The sequence below is a fragment of the Vidua macroura genome, chromosome 1, assembly GCF_024509145.1.
Source record: "Vidua macroura isolate BioBank_ID:100142 chromosome 1, ASM2450914v1, whole genome shotgun sequence".
In the NCBI taxonomy this organism is placed as follows: Eukaryota; Metazoa; Chordata; class Aves; order Passeriformes; family Viduidae; genus Vidua; species Vidua macroura.
This window is the reverse complement of record NC_071571.1, coordinates 4,976,306-4,987,205: the sequence shown is the minus strand read 5'-3', so window position 1 is coordinate 4,987,205 and position 10,900 is coordinate 4,976,306. Positions and strand designations below refer to the sequence as shown.

General features: G+C 48.3%; 1 long non-coding RNA gene across 1 annotated transcript; it reads right to left on the bottom strand.

Annotated features, from left to right (window-relative positions):
- Positions 1-382: 382 nt before the first annotated feature.
- On the bottom strand, positions 383-9,759 carry LOC128813473 (uncharacterized). The gene is made up of 4 exons (XR_008439049.1): positions 9,648-9,759; positions 6,371-6,514; positions 2,379-2,671; positions 383-1,319 (listed from the first exon to the last, which is right to left on the bottom strand). It is a non-coding gene; the product is annotated as an uncharacterized LOC128813473 (long non-coding RNA).
- Between the last annotated feature and the right edge of the window lie 1,141 nt (positions 9,760-10,900).

Below are 10,900 nucleotides of genomic sequence, written 5' to 3'. Positions count from 1 at the left end.
CAAACCCCCTCACACCCTTCAATGTTTGGGACTTTTCTGTCACCACCCCATCTGCATAAACCCCATGCATGCTCTGAGGCAAAAACACCCTTCGCTCGTGTATTTTAATACCAGCCAAGTGAAACCATGTAGCAATGCCTTCGAGCTCTTGTGCTGCTACTTAAGGGGCCTGCACAAGAGACTGGGAGCAGTTTTCCTCCCAAACCTTCTGACCCTGTGCACGTGCCTGGTGAAATCCTGCTGCAAAGCTCAGCACCTCTGGGTAGGCCCCAAACACTCTTCAGAGCTGACACCCATCTCTAAAGCCACCACAAGACCTGGGTTTGCAGAAGCTGGGAATCAAAGCAGCAAAATTTAACAAAACAGAACAGAGCAAAAGAGATTCATTTATTTAGGTCTTTTTTTGGTGGCAAAGAATTACTCTCCACTGACCATTGCCTTTGTAATGGATGGCCCTTCCCCTCCTCTTAGCCCCCACTGTCAGGACAGGCTGCAGAGTGCCCTGGCCTGCAGCTTTCCAAGGACCTGTGTCTCCTCTTTGGAGCCACAAGAATGTCAAAGTGTCCAGCCTGCTCCCTGAGATAGCTGCAGGAAGCCTTCAGCCTTGGTGACAGTGGCCTTGGTGAAGGGAAATGACAGAAGGTGCCTGGTCCTGGGCAGGAGGGTCTGCTGCTGGATCTCCTGCCACTCTTCTCATCCTTGGTGCAGCAGCTCTCTCTGAGCCTGTCGTCACCAGGATTTTGCTGGAGGGAGTCTCTGGAGACAGGAGCAATGCTCGCCATGCCACAGCGCTGAGTCAGCAGCAGGATTCCCAGCCAGGGCCTTCCAGGGGACACGAAGCTTTCCTTCCCCAGGCCTTCCAAATGTGTCAGCTTCTTGGAAACTCTCAGGCCTGGAGCTTCCCCAGGAATTTCCCAAGGAGCCTGGCTGGGCTGGGACTCGGCACCTTCAGATGATACTGACAGCAGAAGAGGCTCTGCAGCCCCCCAAACACCACTTGCCCTCATTGCCACCGGCACCTGAACAGCCTCAATGCAACCATCAGTGAGGAAGGAGACAGCAAAGGCAGCTTTTACCTCCAACCCAACCCACTCCCGCAAGAATTAAATGAAAAGTGTGTGCTCCATGGCTGGCACAGCTTGTGTCTGAGCTGCACATCTGGGAGATGCCCCCTGGAAGTTCTTCAGGGCACAGCTCCAGCTGTGGGGTGCCTCTGGCCAGGTGGCACAGGGAAGATGTTCTGGGCTTTCAGAGCTGCAAAAACCTGCCTGGTGCTGTCCCTCTGTTCTCATGGACAAGCTGGGCAGTCCCCAGGAACCCTGTGGAGGAGTAGAGAAGTGGAACTGGGGATGTGTCAGCAATTACTTTGCCTTCTCACTGCAGAACAGGCCAGTGAGTGACAAGAATGAGCACTCCTTGGAAGTTTTGACCCAGTGGTGTGAGGTGGGGCAGAAAGTGAAGGGCAGGAGGACACTGAACTGGGAAATTGAGGGCTTATGCTAATATTAGTTGGGTGTGGAGTGTCCAGACTGGTGACCCCATGAAACTCAGGGTTGAGGCTGAGCTCTCCAACATGCCTGGGGCTACCAGCATCAAACACAGCACTCAGAACGGCTCCCCTGTGCCCATTTTCTCATATTTTGGCATCCATCAGAAAATTCCCCACTAGGGAACATAGTAGGGTGTTTTTTAAATTATGAAAAAGTATATTGTGGTTACAACGACCATGACTTAAGACCTCAGCTCTCCCCCCTGGGGCCCTGTGGTGACCAGCCCCCACAGCTGCCTTGCAGAGTTGTGTCACATAAAGTGAGCTCTCATGAGCAAAGAGGTGGCCTGGAGGTTCTTGTGGCCAAGTTAAACTCAGCAGCTGCCAAAGCCCTTGGCATGCACAGCTACAGGTGAGTCTGCCCTGCAGCAAGCCCAGAGAGCTCTTCTGGAGAGCAAGCAAGCCAAGTGTGGGATGTGGCAGAAGGCACAACAGAGAGACAAACTGCACCAGTCCAGCAGGAGTGAGAACAGACTTCACTTGACATTTGCATTCATTCAGCTCTCCTTCCCAGTAACTGCCCCTGGAGAGCTCCATACACAGACCAGAGCACTGTGGCTTTTTTCCCCCTTGATCTCTCTGCTCTGGAGTTCTCACCTGCTCACCCAGGACTTCTTGTTGGAAAGGATCACAGCCTGAATAATGGATCCAAGGTCACTTTCCCCACACCTTCTGGCAACAGCTCTCACAACTCATCCTTTAAACCTGCCCATTCTTACAGTCCTTGCTACTTAGCCCTTAATCAGGCTAAACATCAGATCCCATCCTCATCCCAAGACTTTATCTCCCAACTTTTTCTGCCCATTTCCTTACCTTGTGTCCACCTTACCTGCTCAAGCTGGGAGTGTTGCAAGGGTTACTGACAGCTGTAGCTGTGTAGAGCTCACCAGCACAGAGTTCAGCTGCTTCTTCTTCAAAATTATGGGTGAATAATTATTTTCACGTTACTTTCTTGTTAAGATGTTTACAGCAGGCCAATAAACTTCAGAGTGAAGCACAAATAGGCTTGAAAGTGTTTACAAGCTTCTCCAGGCATCCACCACTCTGGCTTCTGTATGTCACCTCCTCCTGCTGGGGACAGGACTTGTAGGGAGGTTTTTCACCAGTTTGGATGGCATTTCCCTATGGAACAGAACAGTAGCACTGAATTAGGGCTCTGCAAGACAGTACTGCTGCAATAACACCTTTAAAATCCCCTCTCTCTGTGACCTCCTGAGAGATTATTCCATGTTTTGTGGTGACTTGCAGCCAGGACTAAGGAGGCATCACAGTAGGTTGATGTGTGGCCCTGCTACCATCCAGGACTCCTGGCATCCCTGTCTCTCTCTAGCAGTGCAGACAGGAGCCCTGATGCAGTATTTTGTTAGTAGAAAAGAAATACACCTCCAGAAAGCTTCCGAAAAACCTAAGGATTTAAGATGTTAAAGAAACCATAATTCATAGGCAACAAATGCTGGCAGACTGAGTGCCAGAAGTGCCATCTAACAAGAGAGTGATGGAGCAACTGCTCCCATTCCTCATCTCCAGCACCCAGGGGCTGTTGCATGCTCTAATTGAAAATGTGAGTGTAGAGGAGTCTGCTCTGTACAACCTTCTCAAGAAAAGGCCTATTAAGTTTAATAGATCTCAAGTGGTCCCAAAATCTATAAACAATGAGTCCTCAGGGAGTAGGGGGAGAAAGGGTCCTTTAAAGCATTGATCACTGGAACTGTAAACCACAAAACACAAATCATGAGTGCTCTATTTAATTTCATTCAACTCTTTGGTAGAAGGAGACTTCACTGAAGACTTGTGCCCACAAACCTACCTGGTTTTCCCAACAGTATCACATGGTGTGAGAAAAACTTATCACTTCTGTCCCTGTTGTGCTGTTGGAACAGCACAAACCAGTGCTGAGCTTTCCTTAACTGCACCCTGGCATCCTTGTGTCATAGCCTGAGAGCTGAATCCTCCAGGGGATGGTCCTTTGCACTCCCTGTGGATACTGCAAACCTGAGAGTGTCCCAGGAGCTCTGCAGCCCGTGCTTAAAGCTCCCACAAAGTGCTAATTTTGCCAAGGTTAGGGATGATGCTGTGAGTAGCAGTGGTCAGAGATGAGCAGGTTGAAAATGCTGAGCTGCCCATAGTGTGGAATCTAGAGCAGCACATGATATATGCAACCCTGATGCATCCAGGGGTTTTGCTTTTCTCCAGAGGGTGCATCATAAATGAGGTTGTTCCAGGCTGTGAGCTTTGCTGGAGCTGTAGCTCTCTTCAAGGACAACCGAGGAGTGCTCTGGGTCACATGATGGAAGAGTTAATGGAGCTGCTCTGTAGAGTTGGTTCAAAAGAATCCTTTTCCTTGCCTCATTTGGGAAAATGAACATTTGTTCTACTTTAAATTTCCCATTAATTTAAAAAAATCTTATTTAATTTACAGGACAATGTTCACAACTCTTCAATGGGAGGACAAAAAATGCACAGGGAAAATTGATAACAAATGGGCTGTGTTGCATGTGTTATCACATGGAATGTGATCCTGTGATCCCTGTTCTCCATAGCTCTGCCAGCACATGGATACCTACAAATCAACCTCAGGGGCTCACACCTCGGGCAAAGGTGCTTTTCATTTTGCCTGACACGGGTCAGAGGGAGTTTTCACAGCTGGAACCAGGGGTGGGTGAGCAAACAGAAGGGCAGGAACACCATGATTTGGGAGAAGACAGCTGTCCCCAGCCTTTTATACTGGGACATTTTTCACTAGCATGTGCAGCCATTCCTTTTATTGACTGGGAAGCCAAAGATAAATCAGTCCTTGGGAGTCCCTCCTGCATTATTATAACACTGCAGGCTACTGTTTGAAGCAGGAGATGGATGCGAAGGCTAAAAGCAAAGGGTGGAAGAATAGTGGGAAATTGCCATATTCAGAGACTTTTAAAAGAAATAGGTGCTGAAACACAAAGCACTGTAAGGGAGCTGCCAGTGTCACCTTGGCAGAGCAGGCTGGGCTTGGCAGAGCAGGCCTGGGGCAAGTCAGGTACCAGCTGCAGAAACTCTCCTCACTCTTCCCAACACCAGGAACCACACAGGGCTGCTGCCTCCAGCCCTGGTGCCACAGTGCTGGGCACAGCATGGATGGAAAACAAATGGCAAGATCATTTATTCCGAAAAGACCTCCCAGTCTAAACGCCCGGAGACACAACAGGGAAGAAATTCCTTGGCTGAGCTGTAATCCTGTGCACAGGATCTGGCCACACAAATGCACTCCATGTGGCAGTGCTGCTTATGAAAATGATGGATGTCGCATCCTCTCCTTTGCAACACACCAGAAGCAAAGCTCAGGTGGATTTCTGTGCTGGGAAATCTGTGCCTGCTGCCAGGCAAGAGCTGTACCTGAGCAGATGTGCTCCTGCCATCCCTCACTGTCAGACCAGAGGGAGCAGAGCTGTGGCTGAAGAGCATTTGCAAGAGGACTTTGCAGCTTGTCCCCAAGGCCCTCCCTCATGTCTTTGTGGCTTTTCCAGGGTGGGACATCATTGTTCCTTACAGAAAGGCGTTTCACATCTCTGAGTTCACATACATGCCATATATTTGCTCGGTGAGCAAAGACTTCAGCTTCCTAAGGCCACAACTGTGTTGGCAGCTGGCAGGGAGGGGCAGAGGGCAATGTGAAATATGGCCATGGTGGGAAACAGTCTTCACTTCACCAGAGCAAACCCAGAAAGGCTTCTCAGGCACCCAGGCAGTGCTGGGCATTTTCAGAGCCTGGGGGCCCCACACCAAGACCCTGCTCTGAGTCCACAGCACCAACATCTTCCACAGGAGGAAAAGCCTCTTGGGTTTTCACCCTCTTGCTTTCAGTTCCTTTAAAATTCTAGGGAAAGGGGATTTCCAAAGAACTGATCATGTTCCTGTGTTATCATATATTGTAGCCAGTGTGCAGCACTACCCTTTTTTTTTTTTTTTTTTTGCCTGTGTTGGAATTTGTGGCTCTTTCCCTTGTATTTCTTCCAAATTTTCATTCTAAAATCCCTTCACTGAAAAGACTGGAATCTGTTAGTCAGGTAGGGTTATGTATATCCAGCAATCCTCTCTTTCATAAGCATCCTTGCCCTGGTGCAGCTGCTTGGACCATCACCAGGAATATGTCCCTGTCTATTTGGATCATGAGGGAACGTGATCTTTCATGTTGTAGGAGATTTACATATGGCATTTTCTTTACAGCAACATAACAAAACCCCACCCAAAGTCTCAAAGCTTCCAGGAAGTTCAGATTTTACAAATTTTACAACTTGGGACCTATTTTTGTTTGGCTTTGTTTTTAAAAACCCTTTATTTTCTCCCTTTGATGATTTTCCCTGCTGTTGAGGACAGATAAAAAGCCATCAGAGACAGCACTTTATGGCCTGGATTTGCTCTCCAGTGCCCTGGTCCAGCTCTGCACCCCATCCACACCCCAGCTGTGTGCTGGGAGGAGGCAGGGAGTGGCATGTCCCCTTCCCCAGGCCACAGTGGGGAGGTGAAATGTGTCCTCACGTCTGGATGATCAGGGGACCACAACTGCACTTAACCTGCACTCTGGATGCCACCACTTCAAATGGGAAAGCAGGAGGGAAATGATGGCATTTGCAGGAGAAAAGTATCCTCTACCCTGGCAGGGTAGCACAGGTCTGAGCTCATTTTCAAAATATGCAAGACACAGAGAAAACCCTCAGGATTTCTGTGTCAACAGCTTCATCTCCAGAGCTCTCCAGAGAGGAAAAGCCTCAGTGTGAGGATGTAGTGACAGCACTTCACAGGAGTTAGGCCAAGATTAAGCCGTGTGTCCTAAAGCCATCTCACCTGCAGTTCCCCCTGGTTCAGCATCACCTGGGGCTGTGCAGGACCCTCCAGGCTGGGGTGCAGGTGTGTGGGCAGCCAGCAGGAGATGCACACCTGCCTCAAGCTGCTTCCTCCCCCATTTTGCACCTCCTGGCACAGGAACATCTGTCATAGGGAGAGCAGCTAATTTGTCACAGATGAAAGCAAACAGAGAAGTGTCCTCTCCCATCTCCTCCTCCCTGTGGACCCTCACAGACTGGGACTGTCTGCAGAGGTGCTGAGAAAAGGAGCTGCTCTCTCATTGTCTGAATGAGAGCATCCCCAAGAGAAAAAGAGGAGGGGAGTCCAGATATCTGACACTTGGTGTGACTTGGCTGTTCCCCTGTGGCCTAGACACCAAGAAGACTCTTTGGCCCATGGAGCTGGTGTCCACAGGTGTCTATTCTCAAGTGACAGGGTCATAAAAATTATTCACAGGGATTTGTCAACAGTCTGTGAAATCTCAAAGAAGCCCAAACCTTGGAGACCTGATGGCTTCATGCAATTTCCCTCCTCTCACAGAACCACTAGGATTAGCTCAATAGTCAGGCTGAACCAAATCAGAGCTCTGCCTGGGCTCTATGTAAGCACAACTGTAGAGCAAGTGTCATAAAGTGACATAAATCCACCCATAAAGTAGAGCCATCTATCTAAACACATGCACACACACCCACAGAAGATTTTTTTCCCCTGACATTGTATCTGCACATCATCAGCATTTGGCTTATAACATTATTTCTGTTATCAGAATCTCACTTGTAAAGTAATTTGTCTGACCGTCGGGTTTCTGTGGAGAATAAAAATGCAACTTGGGGAAATGAGAGGGAGGAGGCAAAGTGTTTTCCAAGTGATCTCAGTGGCTGAATTTTTTTTTTTTTTCCCAAACTCAGTAATGGGTACTGCTAGGGAGAAACCTTCAAGAGCACATGAAAACATTAAGGAAGGCTGGAATGATGTCTAGTATCCAACCCAATAATTCTCCTCCCAGTAATTTCTTTAAGCCTCATACTTGGAGTTCAGTAGGTCATAAATTTTGCCTGCTCTGAAGTTAACTGGATCCACAAGATGCAAATGTATTACTCATACACTGGTTAATTTGTATGCTCATTGCTTTCCAACCTCTCCACAAATTGATTTTTAGATTCGTTATTTAAGCCAGGAAAATATTTCCTGCCTCGTCCCTCAGAAGGTCACAGCACAAAGTGGTGCTGCTGGCTGCCACGGGGAAGCAGAAGCCAAGCAGAGGGCTGGAGAACAACTTTCCCCATCTCAGGCTTGGGCAAAAGTCAATCAAGATGCCAACTGCACCTGGGAGATGCCTGTTTGGACTTGTGCTGGGGCAGGGGAGCAGAACTGCAGGGCGTGGCTGGGCAGAAGGGAAGCAGGGCAGTGAAACAGCTGAGCAGCACAGGCCTGGCTGAGAGGGTGCAAGCTGACAGCTCCAGGTGCCTCTTTTCCTCTCACTTTCATCTCTCTCGATTCATCTGCCACCTTGAACCCCACTGGAGGCTTCTGTCCTCTCTTTTAGTAGGGATACACCGATTTTTTAACCCATTTGAAGGGTGTTGTGCAGGCTGTAAATGTCCTTGCTGGCACTCTGCTGTTGTCCAAAGTCCCCCTCTGCACATTTAGAAGCTGGCTTGAGATGCTGCCAGGCACTGAGGTGAGATGTCACTGCTTTTCTCAGGCAGGGACTGGGACCCAGGACCATGGTGTGACCACGGGGTCAGCTCCAGGGCTGCCAGCTTCCAGTGCCTCTCCATGAAAAGCTGTCAGCACTTGGAAACATGCAAGTCCACCAGCTTGGAAGCAAGGCTGGAACATGGCCCCATTCCAGGCCTGACCTCCCTGGCTCTTAACGGTGCTTTGGGATGATTAACCTTCACCTGGAAGCAGGAGATTGTAACAAAAGGGCACAAAGGTCCAGAGTATCTTCAGACTTAATGAACTGAGTCATTAGCAGAGTTCACCTCTGATTTGCCTCAGACACAGACCCCTGGAAAGAGCTCCTGCCTGTCCCTGCGTGTTCTTATTAAAGAAGTTCCTCAAATACTTTAAGGAGTGAGTTTCACCTTCTCACAGGTTCTCATTACATTCCTCCCTCACCCTCTCCAGGCTGTCACATCCATGTCTTGGTCTCTGCTTTTGCTTTCTTTTCTCATCTGATTACACTTTCACAGTGATTCTGCAGCTTTATGTACTGGCTCCCGCTCTGTTTGTATTCTAGGAAACATTTAGTGCCTGTCTGCCTTGCCAGCACTAGGATTGCTCACCATCCCTTGGGAACAATGAGAAATGATGTGTCAGGACTCACCCGCTTCCCAGCACTCCCTGTTTACTACGAGGACCCCATGGGCAAGAGAACAAATAGATTACTACAATTTATATCTCTCTGGATAATGTCTTGCAGCTTATCTTCCCAATTGGGATATTGTTCACTCTGTTGGGCCCCTTTCAGCTATGGAATTGTGTGGTAGTGGCATCCATGGTGGTGAAAAATTGCTGGCTTGAGAGCAACAGCATTGTGGGAAAACCAAGATTTCCCCCTTTTTTCTATCCTCAGAGATGCTTGTTATAATGTGGTGGAAATTAGGGCTTGGTGGGAAACGGTTTCTGGGTCACATTAAACCTTTTTATTATTTCCAAAGGTTCCCCATTCTTCAGTGAGACAAAGCACAGAACTCCCACTCTTTACGATGGAAAAGAAATTATCCTCCTGGCCAGGACCCAGCATGGTGACAGGTTGCTCCTGCCCCACTCTGGGATGCTTGGGCTCAAGTCCCTGTTGCTGATATTTCCAGGCCAAATGATGAATGGACCAAGGTGGCTTTTGGTTGTCCTGAAGTGGCTCTGCCTCTTAAACTGCCTGCTGGAGGTGCTTCATTTTGTATTCAAATGTCCTTTTGAAACCATGACTTGATGCTGGGATTTCCACACCCCTTGGCACTGAAGTTTTGGAAAAAATATAACCTGGTCAGTGGTATGCAGATCTGAGCAAGGTCCTGTCTGTTCCTAAAATAATTTCCAAGACTGCATAAATTTGTAGTTGGGCTCAATGTTCTTAAGAGTCTTTTCCAACCTAAATGATTCTATGGATATATGTTTCTAAATCTGATGAAAAGTGGTTTATGACCATCATAATTTTCTGCAGAAAAGAGGTTTGTCTGAAAAATTCCCAACCCACTCCAGCAACAGGATAGCACAGAAGCTCAGCATGTATTGAGTGATTAGCAAAGTCCTCCTCCCCTTCATCTTTTACCTGCTGTCTTTATTTTCCAAAATCTTCCTAAAACTAAATCAGCAATCATTCTCAGGGTCCCCTTCACCTCTCAAAATACCTTCAAGGTCACCAAGCGACCATGTCATCATGTTCTGCCCTAAGCCACCACTGTGGTGGTCTCAGGTGATGTCACAAGCCAGGTGGCCTCAGTTCTTTTCATCTCAGACCTCAGCTGGGTCTTTGGCTATTGCTGCCTCCATGGTAACTGGACTTGGGAGTTCTTTGACTGAGGACTTTTTAATTAAACCCATTGTGCTCTGCCCTGCCAAGATGGGTGGTTTGAAGGAAACAGTGAGGAAGGAGGTGGCTCTTCATACCCACAGAAGCCTCTGCTGTTTGTTTAGCCTGCAAATCCCATAAAGAAATTTCACTGGGAGAGCTCAGATTCCCATTGTTAGTCAGCCTGCCCTCAGTGAACACCAACAGCTTCTTCACTTTCCAGCCTGCACAGCACAACTCATCCCTCCCCACACTCACCTGGAAAGGCCTGAGCATCCTTGTCTGAAGGCTCCTGATGCAATCAGTTGGCTGGAAACCCTCATTTAGCATTCCCCTTCCTGCTGACAAGGGCAGCCTGCCAGGCCGACAGCCCTGTGTGTCCCTGAAGGGCACCAGGAACCCTCTCTCCCACAAGAGCCATCTCCTCTGGCAACCTCATTCACTCTGCCCAATCAATTCCAACCCCATTCCCAGCAAGGAGGCCTCATTAATCCTGGCAGGATGGAGAAGGAGGTTTGTGGTCCAGAAGATTTTCCTGTAGGAGCAGGAGCAAGACCACCAAGCCTTGCCCAGTGACCACCCAGATGGAAATAACCTTTGGCCAGTGTTGGCGTGGGCTGGGCTGGATGTTGGACAAGGTGCTGCTGAATAGAGGGGTTGAAGCTGTCTGGGGATGAGGATGCAAGGAGACTGTGGGGAATTGTTTAGGAGAGCTCTGAGACATATTGGTTGAGTGCTTCCATTTAATTATTCACTCTGCTTAATTTGCTCTTGGACAAGATGAATCGTTCATTGACTGTGCAGTCTGGAAGCAAGTCCTTCCTGACTAAACAGACTCAGCATTAAATGGTAAAATAAATGAAGGCCAAGCAAAGAAAATTCCTCTTCTGTGACTGATCACGTCAGAGCAAGATTCTTTTAGGGAAGCCAGAGGTGATAGAAATATAAACACAAATTCTACCACTTGGCAGAATAACTTTCTCCAGTTTTCCCTTTATTTTCCAGTAATAGAT